The sequence below is a fragment of the Cryptomeria japonica genome, chromosome 8 (assembly GCF_030272615.1).
Source record: "Cryptomeria japonica chromosome 8, Sugi_1.0, whole genome shotgun sequence".
NCBI lineage: Eukaryota > Viridiplantae > Streptophyta > Pinopsida > Cupressales > Cupressaceae > Cryptomeria > Cryptomeria japonica.
Genome location: NC_081412.1, coordinates 620,359,292 through 620,374,583, shown reverse-complemented (window position 1 = coordinate 620,374,583; position 15,292 = coordinate 620,359,292).

Genomic DNA, 15,292 nt, shown 5'->3' with positions numbered 1-15,292 from the left:
ATAGAAGTGATATTTTAGGAAATCCTAACAAATTATAAAAAAAAATGTAATACATGAGTTAGATGATGTTTAGATTGGTGAAGCATAACATTTTTTTAGTTTTCATGAGTAATAGCATTTTTTTGTCTCAAATTTTTAGGTAGTGTTTAGAGGATCCAAGAATTTAGAATTGTAGTGTCCATCTATTATGATACTAGTTTGACTCAAGTGCCTTTTATCATGCAATCTCTTTCAAAATTAAGAAAGCATTACTCTATTCTAAGTGTTAAAAATGTCAAATTAATTAAATAAAAATATAGTACCAAATTTGATGTAATATTTATAGCACTGAAACTTTCAAACTTTTCTCACTGATTCTAGTACTACTTTGATTCATAATTTTAAATGGTGTTTATAGGGGTGGAAGTGCAGAAAGGTATCTTACCTATCTAGTATTTGTATTTTTGGGAGGAATGTTTTTTTAGGAAAATATTTACGATGTTTTACCTTAGTAGTAGTGATATTTTAGGAAAATGTAATAAATTATTAAAAAACATGTAATACATGAGTTAGATGATATTTAGATTGCTGACTACTAGAACTTTTCCATGCTCATGAGTACTAGAATTTTTTTGTTTCAAATTTATAAGTAATGTTTAAAGGAGCCAAGTATTTAAAATTTTAGTGTCCATCTATTACTGATACTAGTTTGACTCAAGTGCCTTTTATCATGTAGTTTCCTTCAAAATTAAGAGAGAATTAGTCTATTTTAAGAGTCAAAAATATCAAACTAATTAAATAAAAATAGGGTACCAAATTTGATGTAATGTTTAGAGCACTGAAAATTTGAAGCTTTTCTCACCCATTCTAGTACTACTTTGATTTAGAATATTAAATGGTGTTTATAGGGGTGGAAGTGTTAAAACCTATCTTACCTATCTATTATTTTAATTTTTTTGGGGGGGGAAATATATTTTTAGGAAAAGATTTACAAGTATTTAGTTCATTAGCAGTGATATTTTAGGAAAACCTAACACATTATAAAAAAAAATGTAATACACTATTATGATGAATTTTAGATAGCTGAAGCATCACATTTTTCATGTTCATGAGTAATAGCATTATTTTGTCTCAAATTTTTAGGTGATGTTTAGAGGAGTGAAGCATTCAAAATTTTATTGTCCATATATTACTATACTAGTTTGACTCAAGTACATTTTATCATGTAATTTCCTTCAAAATTAAGAGACCATTACTCTATTCTAAGTTTTAAAAATATCAAAGTAATTAAATAAAAATATAGTACCAACTTTGATGTAATGTTTATAGCATTGAACCTTTGAAACTTTTCTCACCCATTCTAGTACTACTTTGATTGATAATTTTAAATGTTTATTATAGGGGTAGAAGTCTTGAAACTTATTTTACCTACCAAGTATTTGTATTTTGGGGGGGGGAATATTTTTTTAGGAAAATATGTAAGAGATTTTAATTCAGTTGTAGTGATATTTTAAGAAAATATAATAAATGAATAAAATGCGAGTAATACATGAGTTAGATGATGTTTAGATTGGTGAAAGATCACATTTTTTCATGTTCATGAGTACTATATATTTTTGTCTCAAGTTTTCAGTTAGTGTTTAGAGGAGCCAACCATTTAAAATTTTTGTGTCCATCTATTACTAAAACTAGTATGAGTCAAGTGCCTTTTATCATGCAGTTTCCTTCAAAATTAATAGAGAATTAGTCAATTCCAAGCCTTAAAGATATCAAATTAATTAAATAAAAATATAGTACGAAATTTAATGTAATGTTTATAGCACTGAAACTTTGAAACTTTTCTCACCCATTTTAGTACTACTTTGATTTAGAATCTAAAATTGTGTTTATAGGGGTGGAAGTGTTGAAACCTATCTTACCCATCTAGTATTTTGTATTTTTTTTTGTGAATAAATTTTAAGGAAAATATTTAATACCATTTGTAATTTTTCTTTTGGGAAACATAGCTTACCTATTTAGTATTTGTATTTTTTTGGGGGGCAATAATTTTTAGGAAAATATTTACTAACTTTTGGATTAGTAGCAGTGATATTTTAGGAAATCCTACAAATTATAAAAAAAATGTAATACATCAGTTAGATGATGTTTAAATTGGTGAAGGATCACATTTTTTCATGTTCATAAGTGATAGCATTTTTTTGTATCAAATTTTTAGGGAGTGTTTAGAGGAGCCAAGCATTTAATTTTTTAGTTCCCATCGATTATGATACTAGTTTGACTCAAGTGTCTTTTATCATGTAGTTTCCTTCAAACTTAAGAAAGCGTTTCTCTATTCTTATTGTTAAAAATATCAAATAAATTAAATAAAAAAATCGTACCAAATTTTATGTAATGTTTATAGCACTGAAACTTTTAAACTTTTCACGGCCATTCTAGTACTACATTCATTCATAATTTTAAATGGTGTTTATAGGGGTGGAAGTGCTGAAACTTATCTTACCTATCTAGTATTTGTATTTTTTAGGTGAATATATTTTTAGGAAAAAATTTATGATGTTTTAACTTATTAGTAGTGATATTTTAAGAAAATGTAATAAATTATTAAAAAAAATATATAATACATGAGTTAAATGATGTTTAGATTGGTGAAGGATCACTTTTCTTCATGTTCATGAGTATTAGCATTTTTTTGTTTGAAATTTTTAGGTAGCGTTTAGAGGAGACAAGCATTTAAAATTTTTTGTGGTGAAATATATTTTTAGGAAAATATTTACTATGTTCTAGTTGAGTAGCAGTGATATTTTAGGAAAACCTAACCAATTATTAAAAAAAATGTAATACATGAGTTAGATGATGTTTAGATTTGTGAAACATCACATTTTTTCACATTCATGAGTATTTTTTCATGTTCATGAGTACTAGAATTGTTTTATCTCAATTTTTTAGATGATGTTTAAAGGAGTAAAGAATTAAAAATTTAATCAATTGTCCAAATATTACTATACTAGTTTGACTCAAGTACCTTTTATCATGCAGTTTCCTTCAAAATTAAGAGAGCATTACTCTATTCTAAGTGTTAAAAATATCAAATTAATTAAATAAAAATATATTACCAAATTTGATGTAATGTTTATTGTACTGAAACTTTGAAACTTTTCTCACCCATTCTAGTACTACTTTGATTCAAAATTTTAAAGGTTGTTTATAGAGGTGGAAGCGCTAAAACTTATCTTATCTATCTAGTATTAGTATTTTTTTGAGGAATATATTTATGAGATTATAACTCAATAGTAGTAATATTATAGGAAAATGTAACAAATTATTAAAAAACATGTAATACATGAGTTAGATGATGTTTAGATTGGTGAAGGATCACATTTTTTCATGTTCATGAGTACTAGAATTTTTTTGTCTCAAATTTTTAGGTAGTGTTTAGAGGAGCCAAGCATTTAAAATTTTAATATCCATTTATGACTGATACTAATTTGACTCAAGTGCCTTTTATCATGTAGCTCCATTCAAAATTAAGAGAGAATTAGTTTATTCCAATTGTTAAAAATATAAAATTAATTAAATAAAAAATTAGTACCAAATTTAATTTAATGTTTATAGCACTGAAACTTTGAAACTTTTCTCACTTATTTTAGTACTACTTGGATTCAGAATTTAAATGGTGTTTATAGGGGTGGAAGTGTTGAAACCTATCTTACCTATCTAGTATTTGTATTTTTTGGGTAAATAATTTTTTAGGAAAATATTTACTAGTATTTGTAATTTCTTTTTTGGGAAACCTATCTTACCTATCTAGTGTTAGTATTTTTTTTGGGGAATATAATTTTAGGAAAATATTTATGATGTTTTAGATCTATAGCAATCATATTTGAGGAAATCCTAACAAATTACAAAAAAAAATGTAATACATGAGTTAGATGATGTTTAGATTGGTGAAGCAAAACATTTTTTTGTGTTCATGAGTAATAGCATTTTTTTGTCTCAAATTTTTAGGTAGTGTTCAGAGGATCCAAGAATTTAGAATTTTAGTGTCCTTCTATTAGGATACTTGTTTGAATCAAGTGCATTTTATCATCTAGTTTCCATCAAAATTAAGAAAGCATTACTCTATTCTAAGTGTTAAAAATATCAAATTAATTAAATAAAAATATAGTACCAAATTTGATTTAATATCTATAGCACTCAAAATTTCAAAATTTTCTCACCCATTCTAGAACTACTTTGATTCATTATTTTAAATAGTGTTTATAGGGGTGGAAGTGCGGAAACGTATCTTACCTATCTAGTATTTGTAATTTTGGGGGGAATGTTTTTTTAGGAAAATATTCATGAGGTTTTACCTCAGTAGTAGTGATATTTTAGGAAAACATAATAAATTATTAAAAAACATGTAATACATGAGTTAGATGATGTATAGATTGGTGAAGGATCACATTTTTTCATCTTAATGAGTACTAGAATTTTTTTGTTTCAAATTTTTAGGTAGTGTTTGAAGGAGCCAAGTATTTAAAATTTTAGTGTTCATCTATTACTGATACTAGTTTGACTCAAGTGCCTTTTATCATGCAGTTTCCTTCAAAATTAAGAGAGCATCAGTCTATTTTAAGTGTCAAAAATATCAAACTAATTTAAAAAAAATAGAGCACCAAATTTGATGTAATTTTTAGAGCATTGAAACTTTGAAACTTTTCTCACCCATTCTAGTACTACTTTGATTCAAAATATTAAATGGTGTTTATAGGGGTGGAAGTGATGAAACTTATCTTACCTATATATTATTTGTATTTTTTGGGGGGGGGGAATATATTTTTAGGAAATTATTTACTAGATTTTAGTTCAGTAGCAGTGATATTTTTGGAAAACCTAACAAATTATAAAAAAAAATGTAACACATGATTTTAATGATGTTTAGATTGCTGAAGCATCACATTTTTTCATGTTCATGAGTACTAGAATTATTTTGTGTCAATTATTTAGGTGATGTTTAGAGGAGTGAAGCATTCAAAATTTTATTGTCCATCTATTACTATACTAGTTTGACTCAAGTACATTTTATCATGCACTTTCCTTCAAAATTAAGAGAGCATTACTCTATTCTATGTTTTAAAAATATCAAATTAATAAAATAAAAAATATAGTACAAAATTTGATGTAATGTTTATAGCACTTAAACTTTGAAACTTTTCTCACCCATTGTAGTACTACTTTGATTCATAATTTAAAATGTTTATTATATGGGTGGAAGTGCTGAAACTTATCTTACCTATCTAGTATTTGAATTTTTTGGGGGAATATTTTTTTATTAAAATATTTGTGAGGTTTTAACTTAGTTGTAGTGATATTTTAGGAAAACTTAATAAATTATTAAAAAGCGTGTAATGCATGAGTTAGGTGATGTTTAGATTCGTGAAAGATCATGTTTTTTCGTGTTCATGAGAACTAGCACATTTTTGTCTCAAATTTTAGGTAGTGTTTAGAGGAGCCAAGAATTTAAATTTTGTATTTGTAATTCAGTGATATGATAGGGGTGCAGTGGAAGAGATGACTGAATGTAAAAGTCTTTTTAATAAATAAAAGAAAATGATTTGAAAATAATATTTTACTAGGTTTGAACTTAGGAGTAGTGATTTGGAGTTAATTTTTTGTGGAAAATATTCACTATGTGATAACCTAGTAGTACTGATATTTTAGGAAAAACCTAACAAATTATTAAAAAAATGCAATACATTAGATGATGTTTAGATTGCTGAAGCATCACATTTTTTCATGTTCATGAGTACTATCATTATTTTCTCTCAATTTTTTAGGTGATGTTTAGAGAAGTGAAGCATTTAAAATTTTATTGTCCATCTATTACTATACTAGTTTGACACAGGTGCCTTTTATCATGCAATTTTCTTCAAAATTAAGAGAGAATTAGTGTATTCAAATATCAAGTTAATTAAATAAAAATATAGGATGAAATTTGATGTAATGTTTATAGCACTGAAATTTTGAAACTTTTCTCACCCATTTCAGTACTACTTTGATTTAAAATTTTATAAGGTGATTATAGGGGTGGAAGTGTTGAAACCTATCTTACCTATCTAGTATTTGTATTTTTTTTGGGCAATAAATTTTTAGGAAAATATTTACTAGTATTTGCAATTATTTTTTTGGGAAACCTATCTTACCTATCTAGTATTTTTTTTTTTTGAAGGGGAATATATTTTTAGGAAAATATTTTCTAGGTTTAAGATCAGTAGCAGTGATATTTAGGAAATAGTAACAAATTATAAAAAAAGTGTAATACATGAGTTAGATGATGTTTAGATTGGTGAAGCATTACATTTTTTCATTTTCATGAGTACTAGAATTATTTTATCTCAATTTTTTAGGTGATGTGTAGAGGAGTGAAGCATTCCAAATGTTATTGTCCATCTATTACTATACTAGATTGACTCAAGTACATTTTATCACGTAGTTTCCTTCAAAATTAAGAAAGCATTACTCTATTCTAAGTGTGTAATGCCCCGCTAGGAAACCCCGAAGGGATTAAGCCATAACACAAGAATAGAGTGCAATAATTTTTTTTTTTAAAAGATACACCACATTAAGATACAACAAGATATCAAAGATTCAGATTACATAGCGGAAGACATCAACTAACACCTAAAGAGTTTCCCAACGAGATTACTTAAATTTCACAATTCACTTAACTCACACAATTAATCCAATAAGCTGATTACCTTAATAACAAGATAATTCTTAATCAGGATAACTTCTTTCAAAAGATGGAAATATAAATCACAAACAAAGATTCATCCATTAAGATCTATTCATAATCTCCATTCAAGCTTTTCATTTAAAATTACAAGCCATACATCTAATATCCTAACACACTAGAATTCCATCATAAACATAAGAGATCTTTTCAAGCATACTTAATTTCCTTAACAACAACTGAATATATTCCATTACTCTAAGTTACATTCTTTCATACTCCAACTTATTGCATTTTAAAAGACGATTACATACATGCATCTACGATAAATCTCATCTAAACCACATATGCATTCAATCAACATGGCATTCAAGAAAGGCTGCATATAAGCATTTAAATTTAATTCCATTTATCCACTTAACCATTTTAACATAAGCTAATCATACATGATAAAGCTGAATAAAGGAAACATAAGAGAATACATCACATAACACCATAATGATCTCGGAGTTCACCCCTAAAGGGCTACATCTCTGGGTCTGCTCAACTGCAAGACCCCTCTAATAAATAATAAGGTTAAGAATACAAGAGGTTACACCAATTACAATCCAGCCATCAAGGCGAAACATAAACAATATACAAATGACCGCATCGGTCAATTAATACATAAACGATCCTTGAAAATTAAAGGATCCAGCTGAACATAATCAAAGCTAATACAAAGGTCTAGGAGAGCATCCATAAAACTGAGTCATCACCACCCAAGGTCTAACATGAAACCGATACTCACAAGGGCAGAGACAAAAGGATGACCCATGAAGGTACTCCTAACAGGACAAAACGACAACACACTAGTGAACGTAGGGACAAGTGTCATCACACAACCTAGTATGGTTACCATGGCAGGTCTTCACAGGTCCTGGCCCCACACATTGGGTTACCCTGGCAACCTAATCCAAGCCTTCGGCCCATCCAAGCCTCATGTGGACCCACACATCCTCTCCTGAAGACAAGGATGATGGTTTTCCATTTCAGGCCTTCCCACAGCATGTCGAGTCTATGCTAGCACTCGTCCCATGTGTGAGGTACATTTATCTTAGAAATTACATTCTAATCTACTATTAGGTTATCACTTATTAGACTCACTTTCGACGGGTTACCCAGCAGCCACTTTGGGTGCGGCCCCCAATCGAAAGCCACTTTCCCATACGACACTAGACTAAACTCAGATGAACTCAAAACCAAGGAATAGACATGGTCAGACGAATGGAGTTCAAGAAGGGAGAAACAATCATCTGGTCAAACACGACTCAAAGATGAACACTTACTGACAGTACTTTAACTAGAGACCCGACCAACAATGGTCAACCACAATTCAACATTTGACTCACACATAGAGGATATGACCAAATACGACACTACCACCAGACAACAGTCAACTCAGAATCGAGGACTGAAACAGGTACCCCAAATCATGCCATACGATAGGGTCCTACCAAACAAATCAAAACTTGCCATTACATAAGCAAAAGCGAATACACAAATTAAACTCGCATATGAATATTCAACAGATACAATCTTTTCTAAATTGATCTAAACATTAAAAGTTGATCAAGTTTTCTACAAGATCTATATCAGATTATAGTTATCTACCTCATCTAGGAATAGGTTGTTCTTGGTTTTCTAACTCTTTAAGGTTCAAAGCATCGAATAGACATATAAAGCCATAATGAGTTCTTAAACCAAATTCATATTAATAAAACTCAAACAACCATTAAACAATTAAATAAGATATTAAATCTCCACTTAAAATGTCATTGACATATTGGTTCAAAACCACCTCTACAGTTTCATATTTTCACGCCCAGTTGCTCTATACGGATCACAGAAATATAAATATAAGAAGGGAATCCAAAAAAAGATAATCATTTCCAAAATCCAAAGCTTACTTCCCTACGCACGTATAGAAGAATCCAAAATTAACTGTTAATTAAAGAGTATATTTATTATTCCATGATAAATAAAATATACACAATTAACGACTAATAGTGCACAATAACCCAGTTAATTATTAGTTAATATATAATTATTAATCTTTATTAATAAAATATATCTTACTAATAATTAATGCATTTGCGCAAATTTTGAATTAAATATCGATTAGTTTATATACATATATTAATTTCCATTAATCATATATATAATAATCATTAATAAATAATTGAAAACTTTATTTTAAAAAAAAAAAACTTTTAATTTAACAAATTCATTTATTTATTTATTTTTTTCATTAAAAAAATAATAATAAAAAAAAACGTGAAATACAATATTTAAAAAACTTCAAGGCAAACCACGTGGGGGCCACATGGGCTTCTCCCATGCGGGTTTCCCTTTCCCCACAGGAAGGGCTGGGGAGACCATGACGTGGTCTCCACCCAGCCTAGGCTGCGTGGAGAGCACGGTATGGCCTCCCACAGGCCTCTCCCCAAGCTTAGGGAAGCCTTGGCTCTCCCCAAACATGGGTCGAGGGCCTTAGCAAAACCGTCCCTTCCAAAACCACCATAACCAAACTCCACGCAGGGTTTAGATTTTGATTAAAATAATATATAATTTTTTTTAAATTTGCTGTTAAAATTTTCATACACAGCAAGGAAAAAAAAACACAGTCTCACAGAGACTGGAATAAATAAATATTTTTTTGGTTCTAATTCTTCATAAGCAATTGTAAAAATACCCAGATCAGGAAAGGGGAAAAATTTCTCCAAAACCAATCAGCACAATGGTCAAACAAGATTGTTCTTCACAAATTTAACATCTAATCTGCCAAACCCCCAAATAAATTTCAATTTTATTTATTTTAAATCATTCTTAGCAAACCTGAAATTGATTTGAAAACAAAGAATGAAATCAAGGAGGGATAATTCAAGATCTTATTTCCATTCTACTCTATTAATCAATCAAACTGATTTTTCAATAACAAATTCATTTCTTTCAACCAGAACAGTAAATTCTTTTGGCAACAAGAAAACAATTCAGAATCCTACCTTCATACGCAATCCTGGTAGAGATTTACTGAAGAGCCCAACCTGCAAGCTCAAGAATTCCTCCTCCTTCTAGAATCCCCAAATTTCATTCCCAAATCTTTTTCCAACCAAATATTTTCCAAAAATATCCATCCTCCAAAATTTCCCCCAAATTTTAGGTTATATGGAAGAGTTGACCAAAATTCCATTTTTGGAATTAAAATTTTCATTTAAAAATAATTCTCAAAATTAATTCTTTTCTAACTATCACAACAAATTGACTTGCTTTTCAATTCAAAAATGATTTCCTCATTTAATTCAATTTAACCTTTCTAATTTAAAAAGCCAACAGAATACAATTAAATCTATTGCCATTTAAATACAAACTTTCTTTTTAACAGCATATACAAAATGCATTTAATATTCAAAATCAGTCATTTAATCGAACTTACTCCCAATTTAGAACGAGCAATCCAATATCAACGAAAATCACATAACGAAATCCCGATTAATTTAGTCCATTAAACTCTAATGCACAAATACATATTTAATCAAAATAATTACTAAGGACTAATTAATCAATTTAACCATACACACCAAGCACGCAAACTGAGAAGGTCAACCAAACAGACGACTCGCAAACCCGAACAAAAGGGAATACCGATGACGACTGGCGATGCTCACTTGAGCACGACTATGGTCAACTAGGGTCTTACGAGCACCTAATCCAACTCTAAGGATAAAAGAGGTACACTCAAACCTGCAAATCCAGGTGAAGATGAACCTCGCACTCATGCAGCGTTGTACCTAAAATTTCCTGCAACCAAGAGTCATACATGCATACATATAGAAACTTAATGAAAGCGTTAGCCCGATATTAATACCACAAAATAGGAACACCGAATAACTTGCATACAACTAGTGTGAAAACCACATCAACAGCTATGCGTTAAATCAACATCTGACTATAACATTATATTAAGATAAACTAACCAAGATTAAACCAAGATTAGAGATTGATTAGGGCAGGGGTACTACAAAGTGTTAAAAATATACTACCAAATTTGAAGTAATATTTATAGCACTAAAACATTGAAACTTTTCTCACCCATTCTAGTACTACTTTGATTCATAATTTTAAATGGCGTTTATAGGGCTGGAAGTGTGGAAACTTATCTTACCTATCTAGTATTTGTATTTTTTGGGGGAATAGTTTTTTAGTAAAATATTTACTAGGTTTTAACTCAGTAGTAGTGATATTTTAGGAAAATGTAATAAATTATTAAAAAACATGTAATACATGAGTTAGATGATGTTTATATTGCTGAAGGATCACATTTTTTCATGTTCATGAGTACTCGAATTTTTTTGTATCAAATTTTTAGGTAGTGTTTAAAGCAGCCAAGTATTTAAAATTTTAGTGTCCATCTATCACTTATACTATTTTGACTCAAGTGCCTTTTATCATGCAATTTCCTTCAAAATTAAGAGAGCATTAGTCTATTTTAAGTGTCAAAAATATCAAACTAATTAAATAAAAATAGATTACCAAATTTGATGTAACATTTAGAGCACTAAAACTATGAAACTTTTCTCACCCATTCTAGTGCTACTTTGATTCAGAATATTAAATGGTGTTTATAGGGGTGGAAGTGTTGAAACCTATCTTACCTATCTATTATTTGTACATTTTGGGGCGGGGAATATATTTTTATGAAAATATTTACTAGGTTTTAGTTCAGTAGTAGTGATATTTTAGGAAAACCTAACAAATTATTAAAAAAAAGTCATACATGAAAATGATGATGTTTAGATTGTTGAAACATCACATTTTTTCATGTTCATGAGTACTAGCATTATTTTGTCTCAATTTTTTAGGTGATGTTTAGAGGAGTGAAGTATTCCAAATTTTATTGTCCATCAATTACAATACTAGTTTGACTCAAGTAACTTTTATCACGCAGTTTCATTCAAACTTAAGAGAGCATTACTCTATTCTACATGTTAAAAATATCAAATTAATTAAATAAAAATATAGTACCAAATTTGATGTAATTTTTATAGCACTCAAGAATTGAAACTTTTCACACCCATTCTAGTACTACTTTGATAAATATTTTTAAATGTTGTTTATAGGGGTGGAAGTGCTGAAACTTATCTTACGTATCTAGTATTTGTATTTTTTGGGGGAATATATTATTAGAAAAATATTTACGAGGTTTTAACTTAGTAGTAGTGATATTTTAGGAAAACATAACAAATTATTAGAAACATTTAATACATGAGTTAGATGATGTTTAGATTGGTGAAGGATCACATTTTTTCACGTTCATGAGTAATACCTAATTTTTGTCTCAAATTTTGAGGTAGTGTTTATAGGAGCCAAGCATTTAAAATTTTAGTGTCCATCTATTACTGATACTAGTTTGAATAAGGTGCCTTTTATCATGCAGTTTCCTTCAAAATTAAGAGAGAATTAATCTATTCCAAGTGTTAAAGATATGAAATTAATTAAATAAAAATATAGTACCAAATTTAATGTAATGTTTATTGCACTGAAACTTTGAAACTTTTTTCACCTATTCTAGTTCTAATTTGATTCATAATTTTAAATTGTGTTTATAGGGGTGGAAGTGTTGAAACCTATCTTACCTATCTTGTAGTACCCCTGCCCTAATCTATTTCTAACCTTGGCTTAATCTTGATTAGTTTATCGTAATATTATGTTATAGTCAGATGTTGATTTTACGCATAGCTATTGATGTGGTTTTCTCACTAGTTGTATGCAAGTTGTTAGTGTACCTATCTCATGGTATTAATATTGAGCTAACGCTTTCATTAAATTTTATATATGTATGCATGTATGACTCTTGGTTGTAGGAGATTTCAGGTACAACGCCGCATGAGTGCGAAGTTCATCTTCACCTGGATGTACAGGTTTGAGTGTACCTTTTTAATCCTTAGAGTTGGATTAGGTGGTCGTAAGACCCTAGTTGACCTTAGTCGTGCTCTAGTGAGCATCGTCAGTCGTCGTCGGTGATTCCTTTTTGTTTGGGTTTGCGAGTCATCTGTTTGGTTGACCTTCTCGGTTTGCATGCTTGGTGTGCTTGGTTAATTGATTAATTAGTCCTTAGTAATTATCTTGATTAAATATGCGTTTGTGCATTGAATATTAATGGATTAAAGTAATCGGATTTCATTATGCGATGTTCATTGATATGAATTGCTTATTTTAATTGGGAGTAAATTCGATTAAATGTCTGATTTTGAATATTGAATGGTTTTTTTTTTGTATATGCTGTTGAAAAGAAAGATTTGTATTTAATTGCGATAGGTTTAATTGTATTCTGTTGGATTATTAAATTTGAAAGGTTAAATTGAATTGATTGAGGAAATCGATTTGTTGGAATTGAAAGGCAAGTTTAATTTGTTGTATAGCTAGAAAGGAATTAAATTTTGAAGAATTATTTTTAAATAAAATTTTAATTCCCAAAAATAAAATTTTTGGTCAACTCTTCCATATAACCCAAAATTGGGGAAATTTTGGAGGAGGGACATTTTGGAGAATTTTTGGTTGGAAAGAAAACTTGGAATGAAATTGGGGGTTTTGGGGAAGGAATGATGTTGGATCTGGCAGGTGGGCTCTTCAGTAATCTCTACCAGGATTGCGAATGAAGGTAGGATTCTGAATTATTTTCTTGTTGCCAAGAGAATTTCTGGTTTGCTAAGAATGGTTTAATAGAAATATGAACAAATTTAATTGGGTTTTGATGTTCTTCATCTATTTTGGGTGTGGGAAACCATTTGTGTTTGAATTAATGAATACCCATCAAAATATAGGATACCCAAACATACTTCTTTTGAACATGCTCATTCTGTAAATCGAAATTTTTGAAATCTCAGTGGGTGTGGCGTTTTTCGGGTATTTCGAGCTGTGTTTTCATAGGAAAAAGAAAATATTTATTTTTATGCCGAGCTAGATGTCTGTGTTAGTCTCGGACTGTGCGTTGTTTTGTTTAACATGGGTTCGAACTGTGCGTTTTGGGGTTTTTAAAAAAAACCATTGTTTGGGGTTGGAGGGCGGGGAACGGAGCTCCCCCGCTCCTCCTCCCCTCCCTCGCACGTCCCCCCCTTCTACCGCTCGCTTCCCCCTTACCTGGTCGCCGTTTAGCTGCAACCGCGGCTCACGGTGGTGGCCGCAGGGGCCGCGGAACCTGCGGGCACCACCGTGAGCCCCGCCCACGAGTTGTTCCCCGGCGCTGCGGCTAGGGCACGTCCCGCCCTCGCCCTTTGTTAATGCGTTTTCTTTTGTTTAAAACATAGTTTATAAAACATTTTTTTTTTAATGTGCTTTTTTTTTTTATCATTCAAAAAAAATGCATATGTTATGTAATATCATTTTGATGTATGTTATTTTAATGTTGAGTTTTATTAGTTCTTAATTTTGATTAAGGAGGCAATAATCGTCACAAATGTTAGTTTGATAATGATTAATTTTATAATAGAGCTTATAGGTTAATTGTTATTTAGCTTCATTTCGTGACTTATGCCCTCTTCCCAATTAAGTTCTTCGACTGTAATATTGCAATTTAATATTGTCGATTATTCTCTGATTGATCTTGGGTTAATAGATCTAGATCTCACCTTCTAGCTGATTAGAGCATTTGGCAAATTAAGGTAGTGTTGTTTAAAAACAAAATAGAGAATAATGTGTTATTGGAAAATCGTTGAAATACGATGTAATTACTAATTGATGTTGTTAATATTATCTTAGATCATATCATTTGAGTAATTGAGAAGTAGTGAAACATTTATCGTTGGGTGTTTGAATTGAAATGATATGCTTTGGAATTGAATATCTCCATTTAGATTCTCTTTCTACATTTTTATTTCCATAATCCGTATAATGCATCTGGGCTTGAGAAATAATACGAAACTATAGAGGTCAGTTTCAGACCAGTATGTTAATGATGTTTGTTGGAGATTAAATATCTTATTTATTTGATTAATGGTTGTCTGAGTTTTATTAATATGAATTTGGTTTTGAAAAAAAAAAAACTCTTTATGGCTTCATATGTCTGTTCGATGCTTGAACCTTAAGAGTTAGAAAACCAAGAACAACTTATCCCTTGATGAGGTAGATAACTGTTATCTGATTGGATCTTGTGGAAAACTTGATCGACTTGTAATGATTAAATCAATTCGAGGAAATATTGTCCTTTCTGATTATTGCCTTGCGAGTTTAATTCTTGTATTCGCCTTTAATTATGAAATGGCATGTTTTGTATTGTTTAGTAGGACCCTATTGTATGGATTGACTTGGGGTACCTATTTCAGTCCTCGATTCCGAGTTGACTGTTGTTTGTGGTGGAGTCATTTTTTATTATATCCTCTTTGAGTGAGTCAAATAATGGTTCGTGGTTAACCTTAGTTGTCAGGTCTCTAGTTAGAGTACCATCAGTAAGTAATTACCCTTGAGCCGTGTTTGACCAGATGATTGTTTCTCTCTTCTTGAACTCCGTTCATCTGACCATGTGTATTCCTTGGTTTTTAGTTCGTCTGAGTTTAGTCTAGT